The sequence below is a fragment of the Topomyia yanbarensis genome, chromosome 3 (genome assembly GCF_030247195.1).
Source record: "Topomyia yanbarensis strain Yona2022 chromosome 3, ASM3024719v1, whole genome shotgun sequence".
In the NCBI taxonomy this organism is placed as follows: domain Eukaryota; kingdom Metazoa; phylum Arthropoda; class Insecta; order Diptera; family Culicidae; genus Topomyia; species Topomyia yanbarensis.
Window position 1 is genome coordinate 265,973,966 of NC_080672.1, and position 14,675 is coordinate 265,988,640.

Consider the following 14,675-nt stretch of genomic DNA (forward strand, 5'->3'; position numbering starts at 1 on the left):
CAAAAGATGCCTTTAGATCTGTGTAGATAGTATCAACCTGCAATTTCCTGAACATTTGTTCCGTGCAAAATGACTTGAAACTGACGAGATTCGTCTCGACCGAACGTCCGGGGAAAAATCCGTGCTGAGATGTACTGATGTAATGTCGACAAGCAGAAAACAACGCTTCGTTGCTGATTGATTCAAACACTTTAGGTTCGATTCCTAGTGAAGTAATTCCGTGGTAATTCTCACTGTTGCATTGTTTTTGAATACCGTGCACATTACTAAGCTTTTCAAACCCTCAGGAATCGTTTACTGCTGAAGCGAGCGATTAAAATTATATGCTAGTATCTACTCCGTTGCGTTTCGGCTTCGCCTCATCAGAAACCGACACTAACTTACTGTCGGAATAGATTAACGCCGGCTTGACGCAAATCCCTTAAAGCTCGAACGGGACATCACGTTTGATCAGTCGTTCGATTGAAACACAAAGTGTGTTTTAGTTTTAAGGGATTTGCGTCAAGCCGGCGCTAATCAATTCCGACAATAAGTTAGTGTCGGTTTCTGATGAGGCGAAGCCGAAACGCAACGGAGTATGAAATAAGAATTTGTGCCCTCCTGTACAAAGACTGGTTTTACCAACAAATTTTCACCCTAGTGAGAAATTTTGGTTTTTATCAAATTTTCCTCCTTAGGGTGAAAAACTATATCATATATGCTAGTAGGGTGTGCTATATCATATATGCTAGTAGTTTTTTCCAATACAGCTGAAGGTATAGCACTGTGGCCGGGTGCATAAGTCGGCTAGGTTTGCCGGAGTGCAGATATAACCATTTGATCAGAGACAGTAAACACATCCATATCTACAGCACAAGCAGGAACGTCATGAAAAGCATTTTAGAGCTCGATTGTGTTTTTTTTTGTTGGGTACATATTCCACAGCGACCAGTGTTTTGATCTATTGTGGCAGGCCCCTTTTTATTGTATGCCACATCAGGGTTTTTTATCACTATTAATCTGAGTGATTCCCACTTGCTGACTATGGGAATGGTCCCAGTAACGTATTATAGAACGTATAAAGTTTATTGCCTTACTGAGCGCAGTCGTCCATACATCTAAGGGTTGTATTATCCCCTTATCGAAGAATTTTCTCCCTTTGTGGAAAAGTGCTACACAGTTACATAATAAATGTTCTGAGATCTCCTTATCTAGGTTGCAGAAGCGACAGGTATCATCTTCTATTTTTCCTAACTGCTTGAGGCAATATTTACTAAGACGGCGCCGATGGTTGGGTGGTAAGCGTGACCGCCACCCACCCCAGTTGGTCTGGGTTCAATCCCAGTCGAGGTCGTTGAGATTTTTCAGAGGTGAGAAAAATCTGAGATCACGCCTTCCTTCGGAAGGGAAGTAAAGCCGTTGGTCCCCGGTCCATGAGTTGATGGGTCGATATCCAATCCAGATAGTGGGAGTGTCACCTCTCTGGCGTCGGTGTTTGGCCTCGTAGCGGAAATAGGCCGACGGAAAATAAACAGAATTGGAAGAAGAAGAATATTTACTCGGGCAGTGCCCTGTTACTAAACCACTGAAAGTACTTAAATCCTTTTTAGACATAGTAAGCAGCCGTTGAGTTATTATTTTATTTGATGAGATAAATCTTTTAGATTGCCGGGCAGTAATATTATTTTTCCAAATGAAATTTTTCCAAATTTTCTATAATTGAATTTTCCCAGTTCTTCAATTCCATTTTTATGGTGCATTCTGAGACCCAACAAAATGGTTCAGGCCCTAGGAATAATTTTGGTGATCCATTTCATGCTAGTAAGTCTGCTTTTTCATTGCCTTCAATTTCACAGTGTCCAGGTATCCAGAAAAGATCCACTGTACTTTTTCTAACCACCTGCTGTAGCAATTGAATGCATTCCCAAACCAATTTAGAGGAACACGTAACTGATTTCAATGCTTTAAAGGCTGCTTGACTATCAGAGAAGATGCATATATTCGTATGTCTGTAGTTGCGTTGTAAACAAATCGTGGCACATTCAACGATTGTGGTTAGTGAATCAATTGAAAAAAAACCTATTTTAATCCACCTAGCGGTGCAATTGTGCCTTTCTCAATCATGAACACGAGAATTTTTTAGTTGTTTATATTTATTAAAAGCTTTCAAATGTATACATTACAATTTTATTATACATAACTTGACAACTACATACGAGAAAAGAAATCATTATTCGACTTCTAAAATGTTGCAAAAGAAAAAACAGCTACGGTAATATTCAATTAAAAACCTGTTTTAATCCACCTAGCGCTGCAATTGTGCCTTTCTCGTTTCTCTAAACTATGGCACGGAGGCTTTTTATGTTCAACATAATTGTGGAAATGTCCATTCATTCTTAGTACACTTTGCACTTATACACAATGGCATGCCAGCCACGAACTTGATGAGCTACGTGTCGACGGTAAAACACTTGAAACAAAAAAATATCATACTCCATTAGCCTAATCAGCATTAGATCAATGTTATCTGCTTGCTAACTCATTTTGTCATGCGGGGATGGGTATGTGAGGAGGGCGAAAGTCCCATGAACGAACGACTCCCCAGCTTAAATTGGTATGCTTTGTAATATAGTGGTGGTTTAAAGATGATGGGGTTGAAAGGGAGGGGTATGAGGTGGTGGTCTGAGGGGCGATTTAAGGAGATTTTTAAAGGAGGGGAGTGAACAGTAGAGGGGGGGTGTAACCCCTCTCCGTAAACCATCAACTACGCCCCTGTTAAAATCCAGAAACCTTACGCGAGTCGAAAAAAAATTAGGGGATTAGGTTGACGTTTTTCAGGGTGATTGCATAACCTTTCTATATGAGAAAGGCAAAAATGTGCAAAATCCAAAAAAGTGAATCTTCGTCAAATTTTTTTCGTGTTTGCATCAAATCTCGACGTTTTATGCACCTTGAATACATTTAGCATCAAAAATAAAAATTCTATTTTTAATTTTTCCTATAGTTTTTATGAGAAATTTCTGTGTGGCCGCACTCTGAAACCCGTAATTCCGGAACCAGAATTCCGATCGATCCAAAATTCAATAGCAGCCGATGGGAAGGTTGCACCTTTCATTTGAGACTAAGTTTGGGCAAATCGGTCCAGCCATCTCTGAGAAAAATGAGTGACATTATTTGACACATACGCACATACATACACACACACACATACACACACATACACACACATACACACACACATACACACATACACACACACATACAGACTTTTTCCGATCTCGACGAACTGAGTCGAATGGGATATGACACTCGGCCCTCCGGGCCGGGATTAGGTTGACGTTTTTCAGAGTGATTGCATAACCTTTCTATATGAGAAAGGCAAAACCTGTTTTAATCCACCTAGTGGTGCAATTGTGCCTTTCTCAATCATGAACACGAGAATTTTTTCGATGTTTATATTCAATGAAAGCTTTCAAATGTATATATTACATTTTTATTATACACGACATGACAACTATACACAAGAAAAGAAATAATTATTCGAGTTCTAAAATTTTGTAAAAGAAAAAACAGCCTCGGTAATATTAAATTGATAAAAGGTGCGAAACCGGCGAAGTCCCAAAAGATCGATTTTTATAAAAAAAAATTTCGGGATAACATCTCGACGTTTTATGCATTTTAAAGATGTTTGGCATCGAAAATACGAATTCGATTTCTGAAATTTCATGGGGTCCCACCTTTGAAAAAATATTAGTCTATATTTCCGGAACCATATAAGCGATCCGTACGAAATTTTACAGACATCCGTGAGGATATTATAGCTATCATTTGGGAAAAAGTTTGTGAAAATCGGCCCAACCATTTCCGGGAAACTGATGTGAGTTCGTTAATTTTGAAAGATGACCGATTTTCCCGGGCACTTCCGGAACCGTCTATGGTGGTCAATGTAGTCAACAAAAGTTTGGTTGGAAATTTTTACCTTTTTGCTTTCATCGGAGTATCGGTTTGACTCGGAGTTTGCTATGTGATAGCACGCCAAAACCTATAACTCCGGAACCGGAAGTCGGATCGGGATGAAGTTTAATAGCCATTTACGGTGGCGCAACACCTTTTAGACTAAGTTTGGTTGAATCGATCTAGCCATCTCCGAGAAACCGATGTGACTGTTAATCTGAATATAGATACTACCGCCGGGGCTTCCAGAACCGATGATGGTGGCCAATGTGGCCAAAGAGATTTTGAATGGCTGTTAGTGACCTAATACTACAAATCGAAGCAGTTGTGGTCATATTTTGGAAAAAATTTCACCTTTATACATTCATTGCAGAATTTATCAAAATCGATATTTTCTGCGCGATCGTACTCATCACCCTGTAATTCCGGAACCGGAAGTCGGATCCATCAGAAATTCAATAGCAGCCTATGGGAATGTTGTACCTTTCATTTGAGACTAAGTTTGTCAAAATCGGTTCAGCTAATTCTGAGGAAAATAAGGGGACATTTTTGGTCACATACAAACACCTACATACACACAAATACATACACACGCACAGACATTTGCCGAACTCGACGAACTGAATCGAATGGTATATGTCACTCTGCCCTCCGGGCCTCCGTTAAAAAGTCGGTTTTCAGAGCAATTGCAATACCTTTCTATTGAGAAAGGCAAAACACTCGAGAAGAATCTTGCAAACTGCGTACATTTCGCCACAGTTGTCGTAGATTCTTCGCCGTCGTAAAGCATCCTTTATGGAAGTCCAGTTTCTGCTCGCTTCGTGTTGACAAATGAGCAAAGGCCCCTCGGGTTTCTGGATTGCGGTTTACATTATTATTCTGGATGCGGTTTACATAGCATTTGTACAGAAGCTTGTTATAACAATGATACTACTCATTACTGGTTAAAGTGAACTTGCGCTTAAAGAGAGAGGACACCGTTGATTTGTGTACGCACGTAGGGTTTTTGCCAGACTACGTTATAACTTCCGAAGAGTGTCGTTTGACCAGAAGGCTGACATTTAGGCACTGAGTTCAGTTCAGTAGTAGTCGCTTGTAGAGGGCAACTGCAGCATTAACACTCACTTGACCATGCAACACACTCCAATCAATTTGCGACAGAGAACGGCGCAGCATTACAAAATCAGTTTGGCGAAAATTGAGACGGTCTATAGAAAGAGTTATACATACTGAACTGAGCGAATAGTGGCAATCGAAATTTCAAGCGCGGGATGAAAGTTGTCCAGTGGAACAATCACGCTGGATGCTTCATTGACGGAATACACAATGACGAGATCCAGAAAGCATGACTGGTGGTTGAAAATCATGCTTACTTGGCTTAGTCCGTTGAAATCAAATCCATCCAGTAGCATACGACTGGCGATTTTAATTTGCGAAGCAGTCGGGTCTGGGTAACCGTATTCGTGTCGTGTCGGCACCCAAATGAGCCCTGGCTGATTGAAATCACCAAGGGCAATCATCACGTCTTCCGCGCCAGCTTGCGAAGAAGCTTTATTCACAGCATCCATGTGAAGTTGCATGATATTTCAGTTGAGCCACTTTTCAAGAGGAATATTGACATCACCAATATATAGGTTCTTTGATGGAGTTGTTATTCTAACCCAAACAGCCTCAACACAGGATAAACTACCTACATCGATCTCACATGAGGCAATTATTGCACGTGATATCTTTCGGCCAAACCGGATTCGGCTTAATGACGCATTCGACCAAACGAAATTCGATCAATTACCCTAGAAACCGAGCACAAGTTCTTCATACAATTCATTTTATTATAAAATATTTCGCGATGTTTTTTTTGTAATATCCGACACTATTTTGGATCTACCTTCAGTTTCTAATTTCGCCACTGATATATGTACGTCCTGAATAAGCGAAAATATAGCTCGAACAATTCCGTAGATAGTAGATGCATACTCATGTTTGCTCATCGTGCTATGTCATGTCGCATCCTATCTTCTATTGACATTTAATGAGAAAAATAAATAACGAGAGCGACGTACAACATCATGGTATTAAACAAACTGCAAATCATTTCCTCGCTACCGTAATAACGCCACCAGCTCACCACCCGCGGGGTACACCCAATCAGCAGAAAATCACTGGAATAGATGTTAATTTTAATATTCCAATGACAGACATCCCATGATGCTATGGCGAACTCTTCATTGACGGAGGGGGATGGAAGCGTATAGCATTTACACACCATCAGAAAACCCGTTCCCGGTTCGTCTGCCGTATTTTGTGCGAAGTCGACCCATCGCTCCACCGGAACAGAACGGAGCGCAACGGGATAGAATGATCGAATGCGTCTGTGATTGACGTTCTTTCCGTACCCAAGGCTGAAGAATATGTGTACCAGCCTGGTTGTCGGTCGACCGAAGTCGGGAAATCGGCCAATAATGGATGATAGATGATGCGATAAACCTGACCTCGGAACCATTTTCATCGAGCGTGAATAAAGGTTTGTTGTAAAAAGCAGGTACCGACGAAAATACATTTATTTATTCAGCTCAGCTCGGCTGGTTCCTTTCAAACATCGCCGAGCAGAGGGTTGCGAAAGGATACAGTGCTCGAAAAAATCAGCTACATGACCCAAATTTGATGACTAATGTCGAGACATCAAAAAACGTTTGGATGCCTGTTTTGATGGCAAGACGGACAATAGACCGCTATTAAGAGTATTTATCACCGGGTGGTCCTAGCTGGTGAGGAGGGGATCATAAGCAACCGGAAGGCAGACGGAAATCATCACATGTGTTGGTGCGTCTGGGCTGTAAGTTTGGAGCGTATGCCAGCGACGATAAAGGGAGCAGTAGGAGAAATTTGTCAAGTTAATCTCTTTCTTGCGATGCAGACTTATAGGCTAAATACGATGATTATTCATTTTATAAATTCCATGTCAAAAATACATATTACCGCCATTCTCAAAGGCGCTTGAAGTAGGAATACAAGCACCTAACATGAAAAATTGATATATTTATTTCCATTTTCTAGCGATTACACGAATCAGCTTGATTTAACAGACAAATGACAGATGACCGATCACAGATAAAAGTAAAAAGCAATGTCATAGCTTAACTATGCATTAATCTATTGTTTTTGACCAATAGTTACGATTGTAGATGTATAGTTTCTTCGTATTTTTCGGTCGATATGTTGATGTTATTAAAACTAGTGAGATTTTAATGGTATTGGAATTCTAAATATTATTTACTATTAGCTGTTTAAGTAGACCTGCACTATGTGTTACAATATTAGGAAACAATTTATTTAAAGCAACTTTACTGAAGAAATCGAAATTGAATCTTTAATAACTAATTATTGTTTTAATATCTTATTTGTAGGGGAGAGCGAGGACACTTGATCCTTGGGGATATTTGATTCCCTGGTCATATCTCATAATCTAGAAACATAAAGTTATCACAATATTAAAAGAAAATGAAATATTTGATTGTTTATGTATTTATGTATTACATTTGGTTTGGAAAAGTTATATAACATTTTAGAAAATATGTATTCAAATCCTTCTCGAAGACCTTTTTGAAATTTTTTGAACAGTTGTATGTGATCATCGAACTAATCATATACGAATATTTTCAAGTACGATTACTTGCTAAGGACTTTTGTCTAGAAAAACACGTTTTTCGAATAAAAAGTTTCACAACGCATACAAAAAAATTTAAATTTTGTTCACCTCATACGATAGGTATCTTTGATCCCTGTAACACTGGGTATTTTTGATCCCTATCTCTCAAACACTTTCGAAATATATAGAAATAGAAAAACATCATTTCTATAAAGTACCTGGGACAATTAATGATCCCAGGTACTTTATGGAAATGATCTAAACTGTTTTTTTCGTGAACAAGTATGGTATAAGTTATTGAAGATTGGAAAAGCAAGTTAAACAGCACTGATTTACCGCAAATACCTACTTGTCTTGACTTTTTTCTGTGGTTAAAATTTGTCGTGCATCTAAAAAGATAGTCTTATTAATTAATCTGTCAGAATAGGTAATTAGCTTAACTTTTGTGCCTATAAGACATAGTGTACTTTGTTTCTTTAGCCCTAGTATGCGGGGGATCAAGTTACCAAACGTTTTTACAAAAACCTCGTTTTGACATGATTTTCAAAACTGTTCATATTACTGACAGGACATAGAACTCGAATTTAAACATTATTCATAGCTCTTACAACACGAATTGACTACAAGCTGGCTAACTTTACAATTAAAATTTTTATTTCATTGAAAAGTTATGAGAAAAAACAAAAGTGGGATCAAGTGTACCCACTCTCCCCTACAATTCGTAATACGTAGGGGGAAGTGGACTAAGTCGTCGGACCCCCAACTGTTTCTCAGCTATGGTAAGATTATGGAAAGCGTACATATCATTTTCATGCTTGTTACGTCTCATAAAATTTTGCGATTCTCAGTTTTCGGGTGCGTGCGTTAAGGGTGAGCTCTTTTTTTTAAAAAAAAAATGTGTAGGTCAAAAAACAAGATAATATCGTTGATCTAATATCTTGTTTTGGGCGAGACAATCAATTGTTTTTGTTTCATCGGCGTGTGAATAATACAATAGGGGTTGGTCCAATTCGGACCTTTTAGTGTATATACGATCTGATACGCGATCGCGAAAAACCGTTTGAGAGGAAAATGTGTGCAGTCGGTCGAGCTTTCAGGAAAACATAAGTTTATGCAAATCGATTGACAGATTTCGACGTTATAGCTCATAACTTATTTCCAGGTAAAGTAGCCCAGCTCTTACTTTTTATTGTATATTTACTATAAAGTATTATATATCAAAGAGAACTTTTCATTTCACAGTTCGAAATTTAGTGAAAATCAAATAAGAATAACCAAAACAGGAATTCATATTTATTGCAAAAAATCGATATGAAATATGTGGTCCAATTTGGAATAGGGTTGGGGTAACTCGGACCTTTAATGTACTTTTGCGCAGAACCGGTTATACATAATATGGTAAAAGATAAGAAAAAATCGCCTTAGAAAAAAAATGTGCGCAATTGATCAGGCTTTCAGGAAAAAATATTTATTTGTGAACTGGTTGACACGTTCCAATTTTATAGCTCATAAACCTTAACTAGGTCCCAATTGGCCCAGTTCCCCCTAACAACCTTATTTAATTAATATAAGTTTTGTTGGTCAAATTTGTTCTGGAATGATTTTTAGCTTGAAACTAGTATAAACTTGAAACTAAATTAATATTTTTTAACAAGTAAAAAGATTTCGGAGGGGGTCCAGACCCCCAGGACCCTCCCACTGGATCCGCCACTGTCTTATTTAATCAAATAAGGTTGGGTAGCACCCAAAAATCCCAAGAACCGGTATTCCTCAATTGAGGACAGCCAGTGCAAGAATAGCGCAAATTAATAAGATCAATAGTGAATTTATTGGCTATTGTTTGTTTTTTTTTTGTAATTCTTGCTTTGCATTGGAACTTGGGGAATGGCGGAATCGATGATGCATCTGTGTAGAATTGTGGACGGAAGTCATGGATTTCAAAGAAATCGTTGAAACGACGAATCATTGCTAAAATTGGTTGGCAGTGCTTCGCCTTTCAGTGTCCAACGATGTTAGAGGATGAAAGACATGACTGGGTACGTGGATGGTAATTTGCGCTAAGTGTCGAGACCCGAGCAAAGTCCAACATCAAAATTACATCAAATAGGCAACATATTTTGATATCAAGCATCAAATTGAAATCTTATTTTGATATCAGTTTAAACTTTTTCAGATATGACATCATATTTTGATCTCATTTTGATGTGCTTACATTTTTAGTAAAAATATGTTTGTTTCTATTTCTTTGACAAACATCAAATTGATTCCTTATTTTGTTATCAATGAAATATTTCACCATCTCAATAAGTTTTCAATTTGCTTTCACTGATAGCATAAATAGTTTTCTGTTTGATGTCATAGTGCAATTTTTCTGCTTTCGATTTTGATCTTTTAACCGTTAAAACGACCAAAATGATAACAACCTGAGCAATCATTCCCTACTACATCACAACATCAAGTTTAGTTCTCAATTTGTTATCAGACTCTGCTCGGGGAACGTCATATTTAAATTTCATCTTTTTATTGCAAAATAGTTTTCGTTTAATTGATTTCAAGAATGCCCATTTTTGTCGCATATAAATTGAAATGATCGTTGATTTGGTGGCATCGTAGGAGAACACGTATCCACCGGAAGACATCAATCGAGCTGACATTTGGCAACTAGGCAACTAAGGATCTATCCGCCCGTAAGGTTTATGTCGTATGTATGGAATATGCAGGTTTTGCCTTAGAGGAATCGTTGATTCTCTGTACAATTTCGCTTGTCCTGATCAATTACGGGCTAGAAGCTATAACCTGTATAGTCATCATGCTCATGCTCATGAAATCGTTACGTTATCCTTCCATTTAGAATAACTTTATGATCTTTTACATGGTTTCAGCTGAGTTCCAAGAATGTTGTAGTTGTAATGAGGACTGTAGTCACCTACCCGGCGATTTTTCATGGCAGAGCAATACAAGAACAATCTTTTAATGCTAATTCCCGGGATTCGGAAACTCGAGAAAACAAATTTTCTTTTTTTTACGCAACCCTTTATCCTATAAAAAGAATTCAACATGAAATAGCTCAATATTGAAACCTCGAAAGATTGAAAATAAGATCGTTTGTAATCAATTGATTTCTTTTACAACACTCTTCTAACGTTTATCGGTAGAATTGATAAACGAAATTGTTTTTATCTATTCATTTATTTATTTATTTATTTATTTATTTATTTCCATTTTTCATCTGACCCATGTTGGTCTAAATGAAATTTAATGTTGTTGTATGGGAAAAGCCCATTTCAAAGTTCACTTCAGAAGCAGACCTCGAATGCGCGTAAAAACCCATAATCTTTTCGCATGTTTTTCCTACAATAACAATGAACTGACATTACAAATTAACAAAATTACATACAAGGTATACAGCATTTCAATAACATTACAGAAATATTTTCACATAATCTTATAAGCTAAGTCAATCTCCTAAGTCTATTCTTGAAAACATCACTAGAAACATAAAAATCGAAATGGTCATACACACTATTGAAAACATTACACATCGCCCTTATGGGTTTCGTTCTGACCGTACTCGGTGCGCTGAAAGTCTAGTCTTAAAAAGTTACGTGATCTAAGGTTTCTGGGGGGTACGTTAATGTTGATTTGTGAGAGAATATCTGGGGCATCCATTTGGCCAGTCAATATTTTCCCAACAAATATCGCTCTGGATGTATTTCGCCTTTTTGCCAGAGTTTCTATATCGAGCAGACGACAGCGATCAATGTATGGTGGTAGCTCTGTTGGGTTACGCCACGGCAAAGTTCTAAGAGCAAAGCGAAGGAATCTTGCTTGTACTGCTTCAATTCTGTTAGTCCAAATGCTCGTATAAGGACACCAAATGGCTGCGGAAGCTTCCAGGACAGACCGAACAAGTGAAAAATACAATGCCCGCAGACAATATGGATCAGTAAACTCGTTGGGGATTCTTATTATGAAGCCAAGGTTTCTATTTCCCTGTGCTATAACGTGAGAGTAATGGTTTCTGAATGTCAGTTGCGAGTCCAGGAGTACATCAAGGTCTCTGCTAACTGACACTCTCTCTAGCAATTGGCCGGCGATGTTGTAGCTCCAGAGAATTGGATTTTTTCTGCGCGTGAAAGATATTATAGAGCATTTGGACACACTGAGAGCCAACAAGTTGCGATTACACCAGTTACAGAAAGCATCTAGATGTCGCTGAAGTTCGATGCAGTCCTCTATTGACCGCACAATGAGAAGGAGTTTGAGATCATCAGCATATATGAGTTTGCACCCTGGGGGTATAACATAGCAGACATCGTTGAGGATTAAAGAAAAAAGCAACGGTCCGAGATTGCTCCCTTGAGGTACACCCGACAAGTTGATGAAGCTATATGACACGTTACTTCCTAATTTCACAGACAGAGAACGATCTACGAGATATGATTTAAGCCATCCTGTAAAATTTGATGGAGCACCCAGTCGCTCGATCTTTGCCAGAAGAAGAGAGTGGTCTACACGATCGAAGGCAGCTTTAAGATCAGTGTATATAGTGTCTACTTGTGATCCATCTTCGATGTGTTTAATACAGTACGATGTAAATTGGGCTAGATTGGTGGTTGTTGACCTGCCTGCAAAAAAACCATGTTGGTCCTTCGATATGTATGCTTTGGTCTCACGAAAGAGCATATTTCCTACTAGGATCTCAAACAACTTTGATCCAGCGCAGAGCGAGGTTATACCACGATAGTTCGCAACATTTTGCTTATTTTTAAAAACGAGAAACATTACTGATTTTTTCCAACGCACGGGAAACACTGATTGCGACAGTGATTGGTTGAAGATTAGTCGGAAAGGTGTACACAATGCGCTTGCGCATTTTTTCAGTATAATGGAAGGAATCCCATCTGGCCCCACCGATGTAGAGGACTTTAACTTGCTTATGGCAGCCATAATATCTTCGTCAGTAAATTGAATGTTCCCAAAATTGATTACATCGCGAGGGACATCTGGAAGGCCACAGTCCACCTGAGTTGAGCTAGCCGATTCATTTTTAAACACACTCGAGAAATGTTTTGCGAACAAATTACAGATACCGCTGGGAGTATTGGACGTTTCACCTGCGAGGGACATACTGGAAGGAAGCCCATTTTCTTTACGTTTCCCATTTACAAAGGACCAAAACTGTTTTAGGTTCGATTGGGTTTGTGCTACGTGTCTTGAGTAGAGAAAGCGGTTATATGTTTTGTAGCTGTTACTGGCTATAGTGAACTCCCTTTTTGTGATTGGGTTTCTTCGAATAGTGTAATGTCGAAGCGCAGCAGCTCGCAATCTTTTCAGTTTACGTAGCCGGTTGTTGGACCATGGTGGTTTTGTTCGGGGACGAGGTGCAGGCACATGTATACTGGAAAGCTGTTTTAACACCAGTGAGAGTTTTTCTACGGCAGCATCTACATCGATCGAGAAATTCAAGAAAGTCTCCCAGTCGATTGTTTGTAGTGAGTTATGAAGCCTAGAGAAGTCAGTCTTCGAAAAGTTGAACTCCCTGACATCCTCCATCTCGTCATAGAGAACCAACTGCGGACAAATCTGCGTTACCAGAAGTGGAGGATGATGTGCGTCTACAGCAACTAAAGGCTCAAGTGCCTCTGATACGGTACAGTTCATTGAAGCTTCTTCATTTATAAACAGGAGGTCCAGGATTCGATTTCGCCTATTATTCACTGTAGACATTTGTCGCATGTTCAGTACAGACATTCCGTCCAGTAAGATAGTACACGCCCTCGAAAAGGTTGATTCAGAAGGGTCTGGGAAAGCATACCCGGAAGGAGTGCTCTTCCAAAGAAGTCCAGGCTGGTTGTAATCACCAAATAGTAGATATGCCGTGTTGGGTTCAATGGAAGTTGCAATGTCAAGTGCGGAGTCTATGTGCTTCTGAATAATTTCTACATCACTTGCGGAATCGGGGGGAAAATATACAACACCCACACAGAGATTAGTATAGGGGCCACGGATATTTACCCAGAGTTGTTCGAGATTGTGAGTGTCATTTTTGTGTTTGGATGAGAGTCGGTTGGAAACTGCAATGAGCACACCACCACCACGTTTCTTCCCTGCACTATTAGGATCGCGATCGTTACGATATACAGAGTACCTTGAGCCAAATAATTGGAGCGAGTTGATTTGATCATTCAGCCACGTTTCGGTCAGAACAATAACATCATGATCAACATCCGAAGCAGCGACGAACAGCTCATCAATTTTTGTGCGTAGCCCTCTCACGTTCTGATAGTAGATTTTAAGATGTCCCTGCAAGTTTTCTCCTGACGGTTGAACGGTGGTAGATCGAGTGATTGTGGAAACAAATGCCTGTAATACTCTCCTTAGCTTTACCTGACCGGGAAAGGTCGCCGCCATAACATCCAAATTCCATGGCAAACAGATGGGAGTCGGTGATGGAGTCAAGCTGATTCCGTTCGTTGGCAAACTGCAATTGTAGACCAAATTCAGGGCGCGCAGTATCTCGAATAGCTTCGGGAGGACATATACCCTCCTTAGCTTTACCTGACCGGGAAAGGTCGCCGCCATAACATCCAAATTCCATGGCAAACAGATGGGAGTCGGTGATGGAGTCAAGCTGATTCCGTTCGTTGGCAAACTGCAATTGTAGACCAAATTCAGGGCGCGCAGTATCTCGAATAGCTTCGGGAGGACATATACCCTCCTTAGCTTTACCTGACCGGGAAAGGTCGCCGCCATAACATCCAAATTCCATGGCAAACAGATGGGAGTCGTTGATGGAGTCAAGCTGTTTCCGCTCGTTGGCAAACTGCAATTGTAGACCAGATTCAGGCCGCGCAGTATCTCGAATAGCTTCGGGAGGAAATATACCCTCCTTAGCTTTACCTGACCGGGAAAGGTCGCCGCCATAACATCCAAATTCCATGGCAAACAGATGGGAGTCGTTGATGGAGTTAAGCTGTTTCCGCTCGTTGGCAAACTGCAATTGTAGACCAGATTCAGGGCGCGCAGTATCTCGAATAGCTTCGGGAGGACATATACCATCCTTAGCTTTACCTGACCGGGAAAGGTCGCT

The 14,675-nt window shown here is 39.6% G+C and overlaps 1 protein-coding gene across 1 annotated transcript in view; it reads right to left on the reverse strand.

The window, feature by feature from the left end:
- The window catches only part of LOC131694009 (uncharacterized), a 405,981-nt gene that overhangs the window by 281,409 nt on the left and 109,897 nt on the right, over positions 1 to 14,675 (reverse strand). The window lies entirely within an intron of this gene.